At 42.2% G+C, this 22071-nt stretch overlaps 1 protein-coding gene across 50 annotated transcripts in view; it reads left to right on the top strand.

The window, feature by feature from the left end:
- Nucleotides 1-22071, top strand: part of ighd (immunoglobulin heavy constant delta) — a 784237-nt gene that overhangs the window by 714766 nt on the left and 47400 nt on the right. The gene's annotated exons all lie outside the window — the stretch shown is intronic.

The raw sequence follows: 22071 nt of genomic DNA, 5'->3' as shown, positions 1-22071 counted from the left end.
CGAGAGAACTCCACGTCTGTTCTCAGCATCCTAACAGTGTCAAAACAACAGTATGAAGATCCCAAAACCACCATCACCTGCGCAGTCAAACACGCCAACATGAAGAATATAAACGCTCCATTAGAAGTGACAACAAGCCGAAGTAAACAGTTAGAATGTCCAGCTGATTACTGAATGATCATAACGTCTATTTGTTCACTTGAACGTTCTCCAGTGCTTTTGTCCTGTTGCTTTCTTGTCAAGATATGTATCTTTGATGTTGTTTTTGTGCATATTTCTGTCTGTATATGTCTGTATCACTTTACTGCATGGGTCACATCAAAGCCAAATTACACTCAAAACTATGTGTAATTTGTTGCATGCAAATAAATATGAACTAAACTGTAGTCAGCATAATATCGTAGTGAAAAAAACAATAGTTTTTAAGAGCAAAATTAATTCTGACCTGTGTGAATGTGATACTTGTCTTGAAATTGCTCATTTATGTTTTGCCAGTGCTTATTGTACCGCTGTTAGCCTTTTCATGTCCTCTGTTATAACAGTGTCATGCTCTATGTTTCAAATTCAATTAATTTTGATTTGACTTTATATTGTTACAATTTTCAGCAATAAATCTGTTTTTGCATGATTTAGTTCAGCTCTCATGTTTCGTGCAGTCAGAAACTTTGTGTGCTTCTTTTTCTGGTCTCTTTTTATCAGTTTTTAGCAAAACAAGAATATTGGTGTGATTCTGCACATAGTTATTAATTTATAAAGGTGATCATCAAAGTCACCAGTAAATATTGCCTAGGTTGTATATTGTAAGGGTGTGTGATATTTTATTCTATTATCTGTGAGTCAGTATTAGATACGGTCTGAGCTGAAAATCGAAAGTTACTTGATAACCGTGTATTATAAATGTAAGAATATGCGTATGCAAAATGTATGGTGTAATGGACTAATAATGAGTAACATAGACAGGGCAATGGTATTGTTTGTCTCTTCTGTGTACTCTGTTGTTTGTGCAAATTAATGAAAGCACTTATGCAGTACATGTGGTCATTGTGTGAACACTAGAACTGAACCCTAATAAGACTCATTGGGCCTTAAATTCAGGGTGTATGATTTATGATCTCATATATGTGTTGCACAATGTGCCTACTTTACTTATCTCTCATGTACATTTGTCTGTTCGCTTTCTTCAGGCAAGCCACCTGAGCCAGAGAAGGGCTTTGCTCTGAACTGTAATAAAGATGTTCTGGAGGAGGATGAGTTCAGAAGTCTCTGGTCCACTGCCACTTCATTCATCTTCCTCTTCCTCTTCTCCCTGACATACAGCGCTGTACTCAGTTTCTTCAAGGTACCCAAAACATTAAATTGACTAAATAAGATGATAAATAAGATTGCATTGTAACATGTAACTACAGTGTGTTTTTATTATTGATACATTTTCCAGATGAAGCAGTGATGATTTTTATAAACTTCTGAAGAATCCAAGGTTGAATGTTGACTCTATATTGAATTTACATAATCTGCCTCTATGCACACATTTTTGAAGATTTTACTAATTTTTTTGACAATTATGTTCTCGGTATTAACACTCATCAATAAAGTCTTATTATGTATGTTATGTCAAGTTATTTAGATTTTATTTATTTAAATATTGACATTATCTTGCCGTTTCAGTAGATGCTGTGATTGGTCCTTCAGAACATAAATTGTGAACATAAATCACATTCCACTCAGAAATGAGTACATTTCAGAATAAATTAGCAATTAATTGGCAAGTCACACATTGAATCAAATGTAAAATATTGAAGAAGAAAGACTGAAATAGTATTTATTGTAAAAACACACTCCTCTAAACGTCATATTAATAAGAAGAATGGGGCTGTGGAAATGTGTTTTATCAAAAAGCATGAGGGCAAATGTGTCTGTTATATCAAACTGAATTCAATAAAGCAAATCAAAATGATTAATAAAGTAAAACTTTCTAACATCATTGGAAGGTGTTGAGGAGTGCCAAAGCTCCACAAGATCTGTACTTTGTTTTATTTCTGTTCTTTCAGTTGTTCTGAAATTAGGATTGATTCAATGCACACAAATTACATATTCCCAGAAAAGCTTTAGTTTATGGTACTAATACAGTGTGTTATGTGTTTGTTGTATTTCAATATTTTATCTCTGGGGATTGAGAATCACCAAAGCAGACGGAGCAGCTGCAAACTGCTGAGCGCTCAAGGAAACGTTTCAATATCGCCAAACAATAATAAACTTAACAACTTATAAGCAATTTCTAACAAATAGCTTAATATGCTAAACAATTCAAAACAATTTGCGATGCTAAATGTATTAAAAAAATAATATAACTGTAACAACATCCTCTTTTTGTGTAGGATCCATCCAAAATGATGCCGCTTGAAACATTTGCTGAGAATTTGAAATGTTGCAATAAAACTTTACAATTATTTTAATGTCTAAGTAATTGTGCTTTGCTTATATGCAAATGTGGTGGGCAAGTGTTTACTTTGACTAAGTTCTCTCAAAGGAATTTCAGAATTAGATCTATTCGAGAGTGTCTATGTATTCAGGGTCTCATTTCTTCCTCTTTTTCCACTCACACCTGCTGAAGTGAAACTGCATTCATGTTTATGACTAACAATTCTTGGAAATGTTAAAATCTAAAACCAAAGCCTGCAACAATTTTTGCTAACAACCTTTTCCTAACAATTGCTAATAAGTTTTTACCAACTTTATACTGTTAACACATCACTCAATTAGCCACATTCATTTTCTGCCCATACATTTCAAAATGCAAAAACCTACATGCATTCTACAAACATTGACTATCAAAACATGGCAAACCCGATTCAATATCTAATAATTCTGTCACATCACCACTAGTTTTTTTTACTCAAAATGACTGTCAAAATACTAACTGTTGAATACTAACAAAAACTGAATTACTTGTTTCAGTTCTGCATTCAATAGACAATATATAATCCATTGGTTTTCATAATTCACTTTCCTTTTACTTTGAACCATTCTACATTTTTGGTTGTGTGCTGAATGTTTGCACTCTTGGCAACATCTAAAAGTGAATGAGTCATTACTTTAGAATGTACAGAAAAGATGGTTATTTAAAGGTTATTTACACATAGTATCCGTTCTATAACTGTCTTGAGGAACCCTTTATATGCTGAAATGGTTCTTTGTGTTAGAGTTTAGGGTTATGTATTCCTGTCTTTTTGTTTTTCAAATCTGTAACTGTCAAAACCACCTCATTATTGCTTTTCTGGAGCTCAGTTACAACTAAACAGACTGTCAACACACTCTCGACAGGTACATGATTTCTTTCTTAAAATATCTATACATTTTAACTTTAAATATTCTAACTGGTTATCTACCAATCATGTATTTTTCTTGTTTTTAGTTTAACAGAACATGTAAGTGTGAGCATCTCTGCTCAGTTAAGGACACTCATCTTCTTTTCTCCACAAAGTAACAGAGGTATTGACTTTATGATCCATGTGGTTAGATTTTTTTTTTTTAATTATTACTTTATGCCTAAACATACCCAGTCACAAAAAAAACATTAAGAGCCCAATGACTTTATATTACTTTCTCCTTTTAACACTGTAAAGGGCTCACATAATGTTCATTTTGGCCTTCATAAACATACTTGTTTTTATATAATCAAATGTACAGACAAACTGTAACTTTAGACTCAATTGTGTATTTCAGATGCTGACACGTACCATAACCTCATTATCTGCAGAGAGAAACTGCCCTTCAGCATACACACATAATGAAGGATGTAAAGACATCATAGAGGATTGTGAAGATATTTCACTGGAACTTGGTCTTCATTACATCTATCATGTTCAATGTCAATTGTTATTTATTAACGTATTCAGCTAAAAACTGTTGAGCACTGTCATTTTTGCTACAATTTGCCATGTCAATAAAAAAATAAAGCTAATTGACACAAAATGCCGGGGTTTATTTTATGTAAATACAAAAGAAGCCAACACGATATAAGACCAGGCAGAACAACAATAATATTAAAACAATATTAATAAATAATATATACAAATAATTATAATAATACTAACATTAATAATATGAAGATACAATAATATAAATTAAATAAACTATTATTTAAAAGGTTATTTATGACACCATTAAGGTCCTATATAGCACTTTTTAAAGCATGGTTCTTTATGGGACCTTATAAAAAGGATTCTATTTAGCACCAAGAAAGGTTCTGATATTGTTACAAGCCACAGAACCTTAATTTGGTACTGTTTAGAACCATTTTTCTAAAGAGTATAGAAAAAAAGCAATACTGTTGCTCAACACTGCCACTGGTCAAATATGTCCCCTACTCGGAACTTCAATTGCCATCTTGGTTGAAATTGCTTTCTAGACTGTAACAAAAAACAACAACAACAACATACAGTATGTGGCCTTTGGTTCCGCATGAGTATGGGAAAAACATAATTTGTATTATGTTCATATTCGTACTCCTCTCCCCTACCTCTTCTTTTCTCTTGTCCTGATCTAACTTCTTCTCTCCACCCTCAACTCTCCCCTATGCAATTGCTAACAATAAAGCTTGATGAGCTAAACATTTTACAGTTCTGAATAATGTATTAAAAAATAATTTAATTGTAAACATCCTCTTAAAGCCTACATTAATACTAATGCTTAAGATTGACTTGAATTACATTTTGTGGTCCACCCAAAATTATGCTGCTTGAAACATTTGCTGAGAATTTGGAATGTTGCAATAAAACTTTACAATTATTTTAATGTCTAAGTAATTGTGCTTTGCTTATATGCAAATGTGGTGGGCAAGTGTTACTTTGACTAAGTTCTCTCAAAGGAATTTCAGAATGTCAGAATTAGATCTATTCGAGAGTGTCTATGTATTCAGGGTCTCATTTCTTCCTCTTTTTCCCCTCACACCTGCTGAAGTGAAACTGCGTTCATGTTTATGACTAACATTTCTTAGAAATGTTTAAAGTTAAAAGCTGCAACAATTAATAATTTATTTTTCTATGGTTCATTTTACACATACATTTACAACACTTACAACAAGTATTTATCAATACTAAAAGTATAGCCTACTTTTTCTAAATTAGCCAAATTGTTAATTTTCTGCCCAAAATCATATTTTGTTAAATACAAACTACACTTACAAATGCTAAAAACATTTTTATACATATAACTATCAAAACAGCAATCCCTATTCAAATTTGAATCATTTAATCACACACACATTCAACACACAGCACTTGGCACACATAAACGTGAATAGTCATAGATAATATAATAATAATAATTTGTTACATTATATCAAACTTTTCTGGGTACTCAAAGCACTTTTAGATTATGTACAGTATCAGCCACTGGTCAAATGGGTACCATACCCAGAACTTCAGTTGCCACCTCTGTTGAATATTGCTTCCTGGGGTGCAGGTGGGGTGCAGTGTTGATGGTGCTCCCATAGAGGTTGGGATGGTGCCCTCTTATTTAGTATTACTATTCCTCTCCCTCACCAAGACATTATTTTTTTCTCACTCTGCTTCTCTGTGTTGTTCTGCATCAACACTGAATAAAAACAATTCAAAGAGACTTATTTTACTGTGTGTGTCCAAGTAATGGAAAGAGCTTAAACTCCGGACTATGCCTCCAATTGAGATTAGGTTCAGCTATTCAGCGTATTCAGTGATCTGCTACTTTATGCTTATCAGTTATTTCGGTATTTGTTTTATATATGTTTTCAATACTTTTGAGCTGCTGCTGTTGTTGCAGAAGTAGAGGCCAAGGTTTGGAACATTAGGGCCTGGTTTCACAGACAGGGCTTAGATTAGGCCTTAGTTCAATTAGGACATTTAAATGGCTTAAATGTGTCTTAGAAAAAAAACATTGTGTGCATATTGAGATAAAACAATGGCACTGACATATTTTAAGATTTGTCAGTGCAAGTTGCTTTCCGTTAAAGCAGCTCAAACATGCATTTTTTTCTCAGACTTAAGCCTTGTCTGTGAATCGTGGTAGATCTTCATTTCTGGCATGCTGTGTTTAAGCATTTTTAAATAAGATAAGAAAGATCCATGATTTTGGTATTAGGTGCTTGAATAAAAAGAAAATGTAAGCATTTTAGAAACATGTTAATTTACTGCATATTGTGTGAAAACAATGTGGTAACATTTTAGAATACTCATTAAAGAATAACTACACAGGAACAAACAAGTAATGCTTGTTTTATAATGCAGTAACACTGTAAAAAATTATATGATTAATACGTTATGACAACATATGTTTTTACAATGCTTTATCTCACCAAAATAAGTTACGCAATGTTTAATTTTCTAGCAAGATTCAACTCATTTTTTAAAGTCAGTTTAATGTAATTTTAGTTTAAATGACTTAAACATCCAAGTTGATTATACTTTAAAAATTTAAGGTGGCTAATTTTTTTTTTTTTTTTAGAGTGTATTAACATTCTAGTAACTACTGTGTTACCTAACAAGAAACTCTGATTAACAAATTAGTAAGTATTAGTGCTTGTGGTAGTTCAATACAGAATCAACTATTATTACCTCCCAGATGACTACTAAGAACTACTATATACAGATTCATAATAAATGTGAATAATGCATAATTAATTCTAAAGTGAAGGTCAAAGTAACCAATTAGTAATGACTCAAGTATTACCAAAGCCTTCAGAATTACTAATCATTTGGATCAGTATTTGGATTAAGTGAAAAACACTACAACTCTAGTACTGTGTTACTACATCCTTCTAAAATAAGTACTAATTATTAGGATTAGGATTAGTATTTGGTAATACTTGAGTCATTACTAATGGGTTACTATGACCTTCACTTTAGAATGAATTATACATTATGCATTATTCATGTTAATTATGAATCTGTATGTAGTTATTGATTAGCTAATAGTGAATTACCACCTTCAACTAAGCACTATTACTTACTAATTTGTTAATTAGAGTTTCTTGTTAGTTAATAGTTGTTACTAGAATGTTAATAGTGCATTACTCATTTGTTCCTGTGTGGTTATGACGGAACAGTATTCTAAAGTGTTACCGACAATGTTTATGGATTTTTTAAAAACGTAATAGTAACATGAGAAATCAAAAAAGAACAAGGCAAAACAGGAGCACGAGTACATATATCAAAGAGGCAAGAAATATAATTTTGCACTGGATTTATTTAAATGTTATAGTTATAAGTATATAAGAACTTTGGTCATTGAGTGTTCTTGTGATATCAATGTACTTTAAAATTACATTTAATATAAAACATTATTTGTTATATTTTACTGATATATTTAAAAAGAGCATTACTGAAATATTTTTACATTTGATGCTCACGTTTCACTCCGCATATCATTTACTCCCTTTGTTTTCATTTCTAAAGAAGTTTCTGCTTTAGCAGTTACTAAAAAAAAGCACAAAAGAGTATTCAAATAATGCACAAGTTTCATGCATTTGGATGAGCAACAAACCTGCTTGTTTTTGTAAAGGCCTTTGCGCCACCAAGTGGTAAAATTGACTTAAAACAGGAACAATGAGAAAAACATGTTTGATATGTTGCAGTTTTTCTCAATCAATTTGACACATTTTTTCAAATGAATGTAGTTGCTTTCAGAACAATTAACACAGCAAACTAAACACACTCTTATGCTGACGAAACAGTTCAGTATTCACTGAATATAAGCACTGCAGTTTATTCTAGTAATGCTTTTATTTCAAGGAAAGGATATCATCAAAGGTCTGTTCTCCAGGGATTTTTATTACATATTCAGCTATAGACACACAAATACACTAATGAAAATACATTTTTATCATAAAGTTCTTAAATGGAAGGTTTTGTTATACAATTTCTTCCTCCTCAACATCTCTACAGGACTTCCATTTTGGTTGGTGGTATTGTTTAATAATGTCATGCTCTTATTCCATTGACAACAAACTTGGCCATCCACCTCTAGGGTGACCACCATCAAACAAACCAAATGTGGGACGATTACTAAGTTTGTGTGGGACAATGTGGGACATGTTACCAACACTAAAACATAACCTGAAACGTCTCGGTTACGTATGTAATCCTCGTTCCCTGAAGGAGGGAACGGAGACGTACGTCGGAACTGACCGACGAATTGGGATCTGTTTCAGAGACCAATCTACTTCGAGTGTATTAAAAACGAGCCAATGGACATTGGACACGCGCCGCCCCTCATTGCGGGTATAAATACGGAAGTGGAAGTACCGCATATTGTTTTCAACTGAGGAGCCGAGAAGAGTGGCTCGGGCCTTCAGCTGAAGCACAGCACCTGGCGACGGGACGTACGTCTCCGTTCCCTCCTTCAGGGAACGAGGGTTACATACGTAACCGAGACGTTCCCTTTCAGTCGGTCACGTTCGACGTACGTCGGAACTGACCGACGAATTGGGATCCCTACCAAAACGCCAGGGATGCTGGCCCTTCCAGCGCCCTGCCTGAGCTCGCTGGACCACTCCCAAGTTGGAGTGGGAGTCAGGGCTCCCGGCAGGGAAGGACAGTCACTGCTGTTCCTGCAAGACCCACTCAGCGTGACTATTGGATAACGCTGGGAAAGCGTGCCCGTCTCGGGAGATGGTACGCTGCGGAGCCACATCCTTCAATGGAAGGAGAGGTGGAAATACGCATCAGGACTAACCTAACCTAGGGTAGTGCAACTATGGAAAATCTCTGGGGTGGACCCAACCTGATCCCAGGGGGGGAAGAACACATCCCAGAGATGACAGAGCGGGCTCTGTCGAGGGAAAGACACGGGGCTAACCGAGCAGGGTAGCAGATACCGTGGAGAATACACATATGGGGTAGCCGTGAGGGGGCCGCAACATATGGAACCCAGCCTACACACACGTTCCACAAGCATACGGGTGCAGGCCTGGCGCAGGGGTGACGGAGGAACTCACAGGGTTAGCCGTTCCCGGGGAACACAACTGGAGCAAGATGGACGCACGTATCCGGCCCGGAGGCGGGAGTGGCATTGCAAGCCGACACTAGAACGGGTACTTAGCACTACTGGCCCCTGGGGGCGAAGATGCGGGAAGATACCGGCTCTACACGGAGGCTATAAAATCTAGCGAACGTGTTAGGTGTCGCCCAGCCCGCAGCTCTACAAATGTCTGTCAGCGAGGCACCTTGAGCCAGCGCCCAGGATGAAGCAACACTCCTTGTTGAGTGTGCTCGCACCCCGAACGGGCAAGGTACGTCTTGGGACTGGTAAGCCAAGACAATGGCATCCACTATCCAGTGGGCCAACCTCTGCTTGGAGACAGCCTTTCCCTTCTGCTGACCTCCGTAACAGACGAAGAGCTGCTGTGAGGATCTGAAGCTTTGAGTCCGGTCAACGTAAGCGCGAAGAGCGCGGACGGGACATAACAAAGCTAGGGCTGGGTCTGCCTCCTCCGAAGGCAGCGCTTGCAGGTTCACTACCTGGTCCCGGAAGGGAGTGGTAGGAACCTTGGGCACATATCCAGGCCGGGGTCTCAGGACAACGTGAGAGTTGGCCGGCCCGAATTCTAGGCACGATTCGTCGACCGAAAGCGCATGCAGGTCCCCTACCCTCTTGATTGAGGCCAATGCGGTCAGGAGGACTGTCTTCATGGACAGGATTTTTAGCTCGACTGACTGCAAAGGCTCAAATGGAGGACCCTGGAGTGCTCTAAGCACCAGGGCTAAGTCCCAAGAGGGTAACGAGGTAGAACGAGGAGGATTTAGTCTCCTCGCACCTCTGAGGAACCTGACGATTAAGTCGTGCTTACCTACGGATTTACCGTCTACTGCATCGTGATACGCCGCTATTGCAGCGACGTACACTTTGAGGGTGGAGGGAGACAGCCGCCGCTCCAACCCATCCTGCAAGAAGGAAAGCACAACATTAATCGAACACTTCCGGGGGTCTTCCTGGCGGGAAGAGCACCAAACGACGAACAGGTTCCACTTCAGAGCATAGAGGCGCCTCGTAGAGGGGGCTCTAGCTGAAGCGATGGTATCTACCACAGCTTGTGGTAGGCCATCTAGAACCTCCGCGTCCCGTCCAGGGACCAGACATGGAGTTTCCAGAGGTCTGGACGCGGGTGCCATAGAGTGCCCCGTCCCTGAGAAAGAAGGTCCTTCCTCAGGGGAATCGGCCAGGGAGGGGCTGTCGCGAGGAGTGTAAGTTCGGGGAACCAGGTCCGGTTGGGCCAATAGGGCGCAACTAACAAGACCTGCTCCTCGTCCTCCCTGACCTTGCACAGAGTCTGTGCAAGAAGGCTCACTGGGGGAAACGCATATTTGCGTAGGTCCCGGGGCCAGCTGTGCGCCAGTGCATCTATGCCTAAGGTACCTCCGGTCAGGGAGTAGTACCACTGGCAATGGGTCGACTCCGGGGAAGCGAACAGGTCTACCTGTGCAACCCCGAAGTGGTCCCATATCAGCTGGACGCTCCGGGGGTGGAGTCGCCATTCGCCCGGAGGTGTCGACTGACGAGAGAGCTCGTCGGCTGGTTCAGCGCACCTGGGATGTGAATAGCACGAAGTGACCTCACAAACTTCTGACTCCACAGGAGGAGATGGCGGGCGAGCCGGAGCATGCAACGGGAGCGTAGACCACCCTGTCGGTTGATGTATGCAACGGCCGCAGTGCTGTCCGAACGGACCAGTACGTGTTTGCCCTGGAGCGGTTTCTTGAACCGGGCCAGGGCAACCTGTACTGCCAGAAGCTCTAGGCAATTGAAATGCCAACGCAGTTGGGGTCCCGTCCACAGACCCGAAACCACGTGCCCGTTGTACGTGGCCCCCCAACCCGTGGATGAGGCATCCGTGAAGACCACAGCATGCCTCGACACCTGTTCTAAGGACACACCGGCCCGGAGAAACGAGGGGTCTGACCACGGGTTGAAGGTTTGGCGACAGTAAGGAGTCACTGGGACCCGGTACTGACCGCTGTGCCACGCCCATCTCGGGACTCGGTCGTGTAACCAGCGTTGAAGCGGCCTCATATGAAGCAATCCGAGCGGCGTTACCGCGGCTGCGGATGCCATATGCCCCAGGAGCCTCTGAAAGAACTTCAGTGGGACCGCTGTCCTGCCTTTGAACGTATTCAAGCAGTTCAACACTGACCGGACGCACTCTGGAGTGAGGCGCGCCGTCCGGTTGACCGAATCCAACTCCATACCGAGATAAGAGATCCTCTGCGTGGGACAGAGTTTGCTCTTCTCTCGGTTGACCCGAAGTCCCAACAGGCTGAGGTGACTGAGCACCATGTCCCTGTGTTCGCACAACTACTCCCGAGACTGGGAGAGAATAAGCCAGTCGTCGAGATAGTTGAGTAAGCGAACGCCGTGTTCTCTGAGCGGAACAATGGCTGCCTCTACGACTTTCGTGAAGACGCGAGGTGACAGGGACAGCCCGAAGGGCAAGACTTTGTACTGATATGCCCTCCCCTCGAACGCAAAGCGCAGGAGCGTCTGTGTCGAGGAAGGATAGAGACATGAAAGTACGCGTCCTTCAGGTCGATCGCTGCGAACCAATCTTGGGGACGGATGCACTGGAAAATGCGTTTCTGCGTTAACATTTTGAACAGGAGCTTGTGCAGGGCCCGATTCAAAATGCGCAGGTCCAAGATTGGTCTTAACCCACCCCCTTTCTTGGGTACAATGAAGTAGGGGCTGTAGAACCCCGACCTCATATCGGCTGGAGGAACCGGCTCGATCGCGCCCTTCGCCATCAGGACATCGATCTCTGACCGCAAGACATGGGCATCCTACTCCGCACTGAGGTGAAGAGGATGCCCCTGTACTTGGGAGGCCGGCGTGCGAACTGAATCGCATAGCCGAGTCTGATGGTACGGATGAGCCAGCGAGATGGTCTGGGGAGGCCAAGCCAGGCCCCCAAAGACCGAACAAGGGGGATCATCGGCACCACAGACGTACCAGGGGTGAGGCAGCGGGTTGGAGCACTCAGACCCGACTCGGGAGGCCCGGAGGCGGCCCGGAGGCGGCCCGGAGTGTTGCCTGAGTACTCCAGGTGGGGCAGAGTGTGGGTGAGGAGGCCCGGGGGCGTCCTCGGTGCCCACTCTGCTGCCCCCTGGTGAGGGGTGAGAGGGGAGGAAAGGAGTGGCAAGGCCCGGAGGCGTCGCACACTGCCAACCTGACCCTCTCGGAGCTCAGGGAGGGAGGAAACTTCTCTGAGAATGTGGGTACCGCTGGACAGAACAGAACTGTCCATTCGTTTTCTGACAGGGAACACATGGAACGAATCACCACTCCACATTTTGATTGACAGCCGTCACAACCTACTAATGACCGTGTTTACTCCTTTCTTTTCAACCATTGGATATGGTTTAAAAAACGGCTTTTGTATTTGTGTAAGGCGGTGTTAAAAAGGCCCATTGGGACTTGTATTTTGAAAGTTGTGTCTGAGAGACTTGCTCTGGCAATCAGCCAATGTCAGAGCACACTGGCTGTGTTCGAAATCGCCCCCTATACCCTTAAATAGGGCACTATTTGAGTGAACATCCATTTTTAGTGGTGTCCGAAACAATAGTGGACGTTTTTGAGTGCACTCATTCAATCCCACCATGCACCGCAATAACGAGTGTACATTAGATGTACGCGCTGGAGAATATGCTTGTTCGATGCCCGATCGTCGTATGACAGCAAAGTCCCGCAAGAGCATTTCGAGAGCAAACGAGAAACAACTCCTTATGCTTTTGAAACGTTCTCTCACTCAACCAGACGGTGTACTCTCAACGCACTGAGAGTCGCGCCCTGAATGAATGAACTTACCGCTGTCCGATTCGCCCTATGTACCCTCATTCTCCATTACTCCACTACTCCAAAAACGAGCCAACAAGCTTAAAGGTCCCGTTTTTCGTGTTTTTTTGAAGCTTTGATTGTGTTTACAGTGTGCAATATAACATGTGTTCATGTTTCGCGTGTAAAAAAACACAGTATTTTTCACACAATTTACTTATCTGTATACTGCTGTTTTCACTGTCCTCAAAACAGCTTGAAAGATTTCCCTGTTCTATGAAGTCCCTCCTTCAGAAACACGTAACGAGTTCTGATTGTGCCAGCGGTTCCCGTGTTGTGATTCGACAGCAGCTTAGGGCACGCAGAGCGCACGTTACCAGAAAGGTCACGCCTCTCACCATAACGGGGATGCATGCGCTCAATGATCTCTAAGTACTGCGTCCCTGGGAAAGCCAAACAAAGGTGACTTGACTCCGGGATGAAAATAACAGCGTCTCGACGACATGGCAACAAACAAACTATACGAACGCAACCGAACGCAACACTTCCTATTCTCCACGCGGGAGCAACAAGACCACGCCCCCTTTTTCGCGTGTTCTTGTGGGCGGAGGTTAGTCGACATACTGCTCTACTGACGTAATTAAAGCAGGAAATACCAGGATGTAGTCCTAACCAGCCGTTCGCTGTAGGCTTTGAAAGGGAACTTCTGTTAAATAAAATATCTCGCTTGGCATTGAACTTTGAGCTTTATAATTTTACAGGTATTATAAATGCTCTAACAGCAACATTACACACTAACTAAAGTTTGAAAAATGGGATCACGAAGAACAGGACCTTTAAAGTTAACCCTATAACTCTTTACTTGTGTGGCACTGAACATACTTGGGAAGGGGAATAATAAAGTAACTAATAAGCATTTAATTAAAAAATAACAATAATATTTGTATATACCGTAGTAGGATATATTTCATACTTTATAGTAGGCTACTATTTATATTATGGGCGTCAGAAGCAAAAAAAAATGTTGGTGGGTCCTTTAACAGAAACATTTTACTGGAGTAGATGCAATGAACAAAAAATATATTTCGGCTTGTTTAAACATCTGGTTGAGGAAGACACATCTACGGAATACACAATCTTCATCAGCAGCAATAGTGTAGGGGTAAGATGCTTAGCGTTAAGATTTGACACAAATTGATCAGAGGTTCGAATCCACCTTTTACCAAACTCGCACTGATCCTTTTTTCCATCATATATCAGATCGGAAAGGAATTTATTTTCTATGAATATGAAGAAAATATTAGAAAAGTAAAAATAAAGCTACTAACGCGTTTAATCAGTGTTTATCAGGGTATGTAAACAGACGTGCTCAATTAGAGACGATACAAGTGAGTAGGCCCAATATCATTGGTCTTAAAAAGTGTGTGAGTCGATGCCATCTCCTGGCGAAACGCGGGAATTCATTCAATGCACGGCGCGACTCTCACGTGCATTATGGGTATTCTCTAGCCGTCGAGCATACATCGGTTGCAAACTCGTTATTGTGGTACATTGTGGGATTGTATGAGTGCACTTAATAACGTCCACTATGGTTTCGGACACCACTAAATGGCTGTTCCCTCAAATAGTGCCCACAGCTGAATCAATCATCCATCCATCTTCCGAACCGCACTGGTCCAGCCCAATATCATGCATACAGGTATAAATGATCCTTTTTAAGATGATTATTATATTGTTTGATTAAGGTTACATGCTAGTTTCCATAGCAGAGTTCAGGATAAATCTTTTCATTATTACTGGAGCTGCCAAACAGCAAGCACAAACTGCAAAAACGGCAGCCTTTCTGGCGCACTTAGTGTCCGAAATCACTCACTCGTTTTCGAAGTGGACTATATCAGTGGACTAATGTAGGGAATAGTGAATGAGGGTATAGGGGGCGATTTCGGAAACAGCCACTGTCTGAGCAGCAGACACTTTGCTCCGCCCATCTCCAGCAGGTGGCATTGATTAATGCTAGTGAATAGCTCAGCATGGCATGAGTGTTTCAAACAGACTCTGTGCTTGCTTCACCTTTGAATGTGTGCGTATATAGTATGAAGTAAGTTGATTTATGTACTTACTATGAAGTTTATGTTAACTGTTTGATGAACTGAGTTTATTATGTTTGGTTGATATCCCTTGTTTAAATGATACTTTCCATTGAAGTAATGATTAATTTGTGTTCATGTATTCACATGATGGTGCTTTAAGTGTTTCTGTTACCTCTCAATACATTTATCTAGTTGATTAATTGTGTCTGTTATGTTATATTGATTATGTATTGTATGCTTTGTTTTAGACCACACACATAGACAAACATATGGAACCAGCAATGTGCTGGAAATAAAGAGCAAAGAACTTGAAACCCCATTGCTTCTTCATGTCTCTAACCGGACATCTGTGGTGAACTAGTCCCCAACTGGCAACCCCCAAACTGATTGAAATTTAACAGTTTTCTATATGGTCCTTCGAGCCGGAGCCAGAGTTTTCCACAGTTATGGAGAAGCAACCATCAGATGAAGTACTTGAGCGGCCCAGGAGACAATCATCTCTTCCAGCACACTTGCAGGATTATGACTTGACTGGTTATAACCTACCTAGACCCTTAACACCACCCAGCTATTCCCAAAAATCACCTTGTGCTGCATCAGCCGAAGAGGAGGCCAGCATGGACACCCCACAGGCAGCAGCATATCATGATGATTATCACAGTCCACAACAATGGTATACCACAGATCGGTGGGACCAGCATGTGGAAGCACTACGTGAGGAAAATGCTGATTTAAGGAACCTCCACAGTGACCTGATTACCACAGTTCAGCAGCTGAAGGAGGAAATGGATGATTTTAAGCAGGCCAACAGTAAGTTCACGTCACCGATGTCTCAACTACAAGCAGAGGTAAAACAGTTGTTAAGTTGGCAAACTCAGCAGCCACAACTCCCTCAAAGATTAACTCCACTTCCTGTACCTGGTCCATCAAAGACCCTACACCGCCCTAAACCAGTACCAGCCCCACGGAGGCCAAAAGTAACGGGCCTGGGGTCGAATCCAAGCGATGCACAAGCCTCACATGATACATCACAATGTAGTATCTCCACGGAAAGTTGGGAAAGCTCTGAGGATTCAAGCAGTCAAGAGAGTCTTTTCTCTTCTGTCGATGATGGCATGAGAAACCTGCACCTGAGCTCAACCAGGCAACAAAAGATTAACCCCAGTCCACCAACTGGAAGAACGATTAGTAGGAGGCAAGATGGGGGACATGAAGCCAACATGGTTCCGAGAAGACATGTCTGATCTCCGCCTCAACAATCTTCCTCCAGGCAACAGCATAAGCTATCATCTAAGAGTAGGAGAAGGCACCACCACTCTCCAAGTTCATTGGTTGACCAAGAAAGAGTATATTGTGGACCTACACCTACGATTCCCGACCTGATTCAACCGAACCCCAGAGAGTTTGCAAGGCTTAAGATTGCTTTGGAAAACATTCTGCCAGCTGATACCACAGAGCGTTTCAAATTCCATATTCTGCTAGAACATCTGAAGCTTGAGGAAGCACAGCTAATTGCTGAATCATACAGCAGTTCACGTTATCCTTATACCCACACCATGGATGCCCTCAATAAGCAGTATGGCCAGCCACATCAATTGGCATTACAGCGCATAGTGGAATTGATGGAGGGACCGAGCATCAACACTGGAGACATCAAAACTTTCCGGATGTATGCTCTGAGGGTGAGATCCTTAGTGGGAATGTTGCAACAATTAGGTAAGCCTGGCAAAGTGGAATTAAGATGTGGATCTCATGTGTCCAGACTACTGAGTAAATTGCCACATGATCTGCGAAGCAGTTTCAGAAGATTCATCTATCCCTTAAATGTGAAGATTCCTAACCTCCTTGACTTCTCAGACTGGTTAGAATATGAAATCCAAGTGCAAGAAGATTCCACAAGATATGCAAGCCGCTCCGGTAGAGGGTACTCAACCAGATCATCTTGGGACCCACCAAGGAAGGTAAACCCATTCCACAAAGGGACAGAAGTCCTACTCAGCACTGAGAAATACCCTTCTGCACCTCCATCACCTGTCACAGTTAAGACCACAATGGCAAAACCTTACTGTGATAACAACAAACACTCTTTGAATAACTGCGCCAATTTCTCTCAACTCTCCAAATCTCAGTGGCAAAATTGGGTAAAGGGGCACAACAGATGCTGGCGCTGTGGACGGGGCCATAGATCATCAGAGTGTAACCTCAAGATGCGCTGCAAATCATGTAATGGCCGCCACTTGCTTGTTCTTCATGAGGTTAATGTTAGGAACAAGGACAAAGTAGTGGAAGGAGAGGATCCATCTGCAAACCCTATCATGGGGGAAGCCGCCAACGATGTATTATTCATTGACAAGCCCCTGGGAAGTTGGAAGGTACTGTTGAAAATGTGTAAAGTCATTCTGAGAAATGGAGATCGATCCATAAATGCTTATGCCATTCTTGATGATGGCTCAGAAAGGAGCATCTTGTTGCACGCTGCAGCTAACCAGCTGAAATTGAAAGGGAAGCCAGAGGACCTGCCCCTGCGCACAGTCAGACAAGAGTTAAAGGTCCTGCATGGGGCAGCTGTTTCCTTCAACCTTTCACCAGCCTGTCAACCAAACAAGGTATATCCAATCAGTGGAGCTTTCACTGCATCAGAGCTGGGGCTTGGAGTACATTGTCATCCTGTTAAGGCTCTACGGAAAAGGTACCATCACCTTAAAGGACTTCCCCTCCAAAACATTGAAGCAGCTCATCCAGTTTTGCTCATTGGATCAGACTGCCCTCATTTAATTACCCCAGTTGAACCGGTTCGCTTGGGACCACCAGGTGTTCCTGCTGCAATTAGGACTCTCCTTAGATGGACTTTACAAGGACCAGTTCAAGCTTTGCAACATCGCCTCACAGAGCAGCAATGTCTGTTCACAATTTTGTCACCTTCTGCTACTCTGCATGAACAAGTTGAAAGACTCTGGCAAATGGATGTCCTTCCATGGAGGGATGAGAAGACGAGTACTCGATCAGTACAAGACCAGCAGTCACTAAAATTGCTGGAACAAAAACTATCAGAGTTGAAGTCGATGGGATTCAGCGATATGCTACCCTACTGCTCAGAGTTCAAAATATGCCCCCTCTTCATGCACCTAAAGCAGCAGTAATGCCTCATCTTAGAAGCCTAGAGCGTCGCCTCAGTAAGTCTGCTGATCAAGCAGCTATCTACCAGGCTGAAATTAAACGACTGGAGCAGGCGGGTTACATTGCTGAACTACAGTCAGGAGCAGAAGACACTCCAGTGAGTTGGTATATCCCACACCATATGGTTGAACATAACGGGAAACATAGGGTGGTTTTCAACTGTTCATTCAGGTTCCAAGGAAACAACCCTAATGAACTGCTACTTCCAGGACCTACTCTGACTTCCTCGTTACTGGCTGTGCTACTAAGATTCAGAGAACATTCAATCGCCATCAGCAGCGACATTAAGGGAATGTTCCACCAGATAAGACTCCTTGCCGAAGATCGACCCCTTCTCTGTTTCTTATGGAGAGATCAAGAAAGAGAAGTGCAGCCCAGAGTCTATGAATGGCAAGTCCTTCCCTTTGGGACCACTAGTAGTCCATGTTGCGCTGTCTTTGCTTTGCAAAAGCATGTCCTGGAAAACAGTCAGCCTGGTGAAAAGGTACATGATGCTGTACACAAGGCATTTTATGTCGACAATTACCTGCAAAGTCTGCCCTCTGTAGATGAAGCAAGGCACATGGTAGACCAGTTGCAGAGTGTCTTGGCAGAAGGAGGATTCGAACTTAGGCAATGGGCCAGTAATGCACCTTCCACCATCAGTCACTTACCAGTGGCATCCAGGTCTGACAGTGCTGAGCAATGGATCGCCAAGGGTAATGCTTTAAATCATGCATCAGTTCTTGGACTCCAGTGGAACTGTCATAATGATACCTTGTCATATAAGCTCCGTGCTATAGAGTGCCATAAAGTAACGATGCGCAACATCTATAAAGTGATCGCCAGCCAATATGATCCTCTTGGGTACATCATCCCATACATCACACGTGCCAAGGTAATAGTGCAGCGACTATGGGACAAAAAGAGAGATTGGGATGATCCCATGTTACCTGAGGATTTAGTGAATGCTTGGAAAAGATGGGCAGAGGAGCTCGGTAATCTACAAAAGATAGTGTTACCCAGATGCTATTGTAGTGCACCGAAGGATGAGGTATCCAGCCATCAAGATATCCATATCTTCTGTGACGCGTCAGAGTCAGCTTATGGGTCGGTCGCTTATCTTCGAACAGAAGACCAGCAGGGAGAAGTGGAAGTCACATTCATTGTGGTCAGATCAAGAGTGGCTCCCAAAAAACGTCTGTCAATCCCTCGTCTAGAACTATCTGCAGACCTAACAGGTGCCCAGTTGGCCAGGATCCTGCAGAATGAACTGACTTTGCCCATTCGACAAGTTTTCCTTTGGACTGATTCCACCACAGTTTTAACTTGGATTAAATCAGAATAATGTTGTTTCAAGGTTTTCGTTGGTACACGAGTTACTGAGATTCAGGACCTTACCAGCCACTGTGAATGGCGCTATGTGGACTCTGACAGTAACCCGGCAGATGATATCACCAGAGGTAAAAGGCTGGCAGAACTAGGGCCAAAAAGTCGATGGAATATAGGGCCACCATTCATTCATCTCTCACCTGACCAGTGGCCGGTTACACCCACATCCTCTCTTATTGACAGTGATGAACTAAGAAACTCTACATTCTGTGGTCTGACGAATACTGCACACCGCTTGTCCATACCAGATCCAAGCAAGTTTCTGACCTTTCAAGAGTTGCTGACAGCCACTGCAGAATCTCTCAAGGAAAATGGGGCCAATCTCTCAGCTGAAGACTTTTGACGGGCTGAAATAGCTATCCTTCAGCAAGCTCAATGGGAAAGCTTTCCCTCTGATGTGACACAGCTGACAGCGGGAAAACAACTGCATAACCACAGTCGACTCCTTAGCCTCGCTCCTGAACTTGACTCTGCAAGTCAACTCCTTAGGATAGGAGGTCGCCTTCGTCGCTGTGAAGAGATTGAGCCTGAGTTTATGCATCCTATTGTGCTTGACCCCCATCATCCTGTCACTTCGCTTCTCATTAAGGACTATGATGCAAAGCTGCTTCACCCAGGACCTGAGAGAGTACTAGCGGAAATGCGTAGAAAATACTGGATCCTTCGGGGTAGGGAAGCAATCCGACGTTATCAACGCAAAGATTGTCCAGAATGTCAGAAATTTCATAAAAATCCACAGATACCCAGAATGGCCGATCTGCCTCCAGCAAGGCTGTCCCTGAAACAAGCTCTACAGGTCACTCTGGTGTTACATTCCGGCTCAAGGAAGTAACAAAAATAAAGGGATCAGAGTCCAAAAATGAATTAGACCAAAGATTTATTTACGTCTAGGGGTTACATAATAAAGAAAATAGATGTTCAACAAAAAAAGAAGCGAACAATAAAGAGAAAAACAATATGAAGGTCAAATTCCTGAGCAAAAATGCAGGATAGGGGTCAGCACCCCCTCCCACAAAGGACAGCCGTCTTAAATACTGCTTTCCAAATTCAGGACAGGTGTGGATCCTTATCTGGCAACCTATAGGAGAAAGAGAACGCAACACAACAAACCCAAAACAAAACTGAGCCGTAACACCTCCCCCCTTAACTCTCAGAGCCCGATGGCATCGCCCACAACGTCACACGGCACCTCCGATAAATATCTATATTATTTCATGAAACTTTTATCGATTTTCTTACCGTTTTTTCCAGCAGAAAGCTAACGAGCTAGCCATCACGGGGGTGTCTTTGGTGTCTTTGTAGCCTTTACAGAAGGTTTTCTATCCAGCCTGGAACATGTGCATCTTTTTGGAGTTGTTCAGCAATAAATCAAAACGCTTACATCCAAGATATATCCACTTGATGTCCATAATTTATAAATTTTCCGTCATTTTTGCCGCTAGCGCGATGCTAGCTGCCATTTTGGATGAGGGTTTGACCAATGACAGGCTGATCCGTCATCCACGTTGGTGTGCGTCATTACGCATGAACCACAGCTCTGTTATTGTGGAGAGAGAGAGACGCACGGCTAGTGTTGAGGAGATAGAGAGAGAGACGCGCTGCAGTTTTGTGGAGAAAGTTTGAGGAAAAAGTTTGAGGATAGGAACTGTTTTGAGGCTTGGCACCAGTAAATATCCAAAATCCAAAGAGGCCAAAAGCGCCTGGACTTTTTTTGGAAAAATGTAAATAGTTTTGGTTCTGTATAAGTTATCATGTTTATTCCTGAGTTCCAGGACTCCAAAGACTTGAACAAACTGTTTTCCAGAGGAAATATGCTTAGCTTTTATTTATTTGTGTGTGTTTTCAATAAATATTTGAGTGATTCAATTTCCGTTTTATGTTTTCATTTGTCTTTATGGTCCCATAACTTATTTTACATTCAGGTGACATCAATGCAACACAAAAATACTGACAGTGCAACTTGTCTTGAAAAAAAGAGGTGTGTCAATTGTCTGTGCACAACAGGGTTGATGTTGATGATCTATGAACAGTTAGTTCATGCGTTCATGACCTCAAGGTTAGATTATTGTAATGCTCTACTGGGTGGTTGCCCTGCTCGCTTAATAAATAAACTCCAGCTGGTCCAAAACGCAGCAGCTCGAGTTCTTACTAGAACCAGGAAGTATGACCATATTAGCCCAGTTCTGTCAACACTGCACTGGCTGCCTATTAAACATCGCATAAATTTTAAAATCTTACTTATTACTTACAAAGCACTAAATGGTTTAGCTCCCCAATACTTGAGCGAGCTCTTAACATATTATACTCCATCACGTCTACTGCGGTCTCAAAATTCTGGCCAGTTGATCATACCGAGAATATCCAAATCAACTGCAGGCGGTCGATCGTTTTCCTATTTAGCACCTAAACTCTGGAACAGTCTTCCTAACATTGTTCGGGAAGCAGACACACTCTGTCAGTTTAAATCTAGACTAAAAACACATCTCTTTACTGTGGCATACACATAAAACACTTTTTCAATGAAATGATTGTTAGGCTGCATTAACTAGGTCAGCCGGAACTGGGAACACTTCCCATAACACCTGATGTACTCGTTACATCATCAGAAGAATGGCATCTACGCTAATGATAGTCT

The sequence above is a fragment of the Gobio gobio genome (assembly GCF_949357685.1).
Source record: "Gobio gobio genome assembly, chromosome: 1".
Taxonomy (NCBI): domain Eukaryota; kingdom Metazoa; phylum Chordata; class Actinopteri; order Cypriniformes; family Gobionidae; genus Gobio; species Gobio gobio.
The sequence above is the reverse complement of the archived record's forward strand: the minus strand, read 5'-3'. Positions and strand labels throughout refer to the sequence as shown.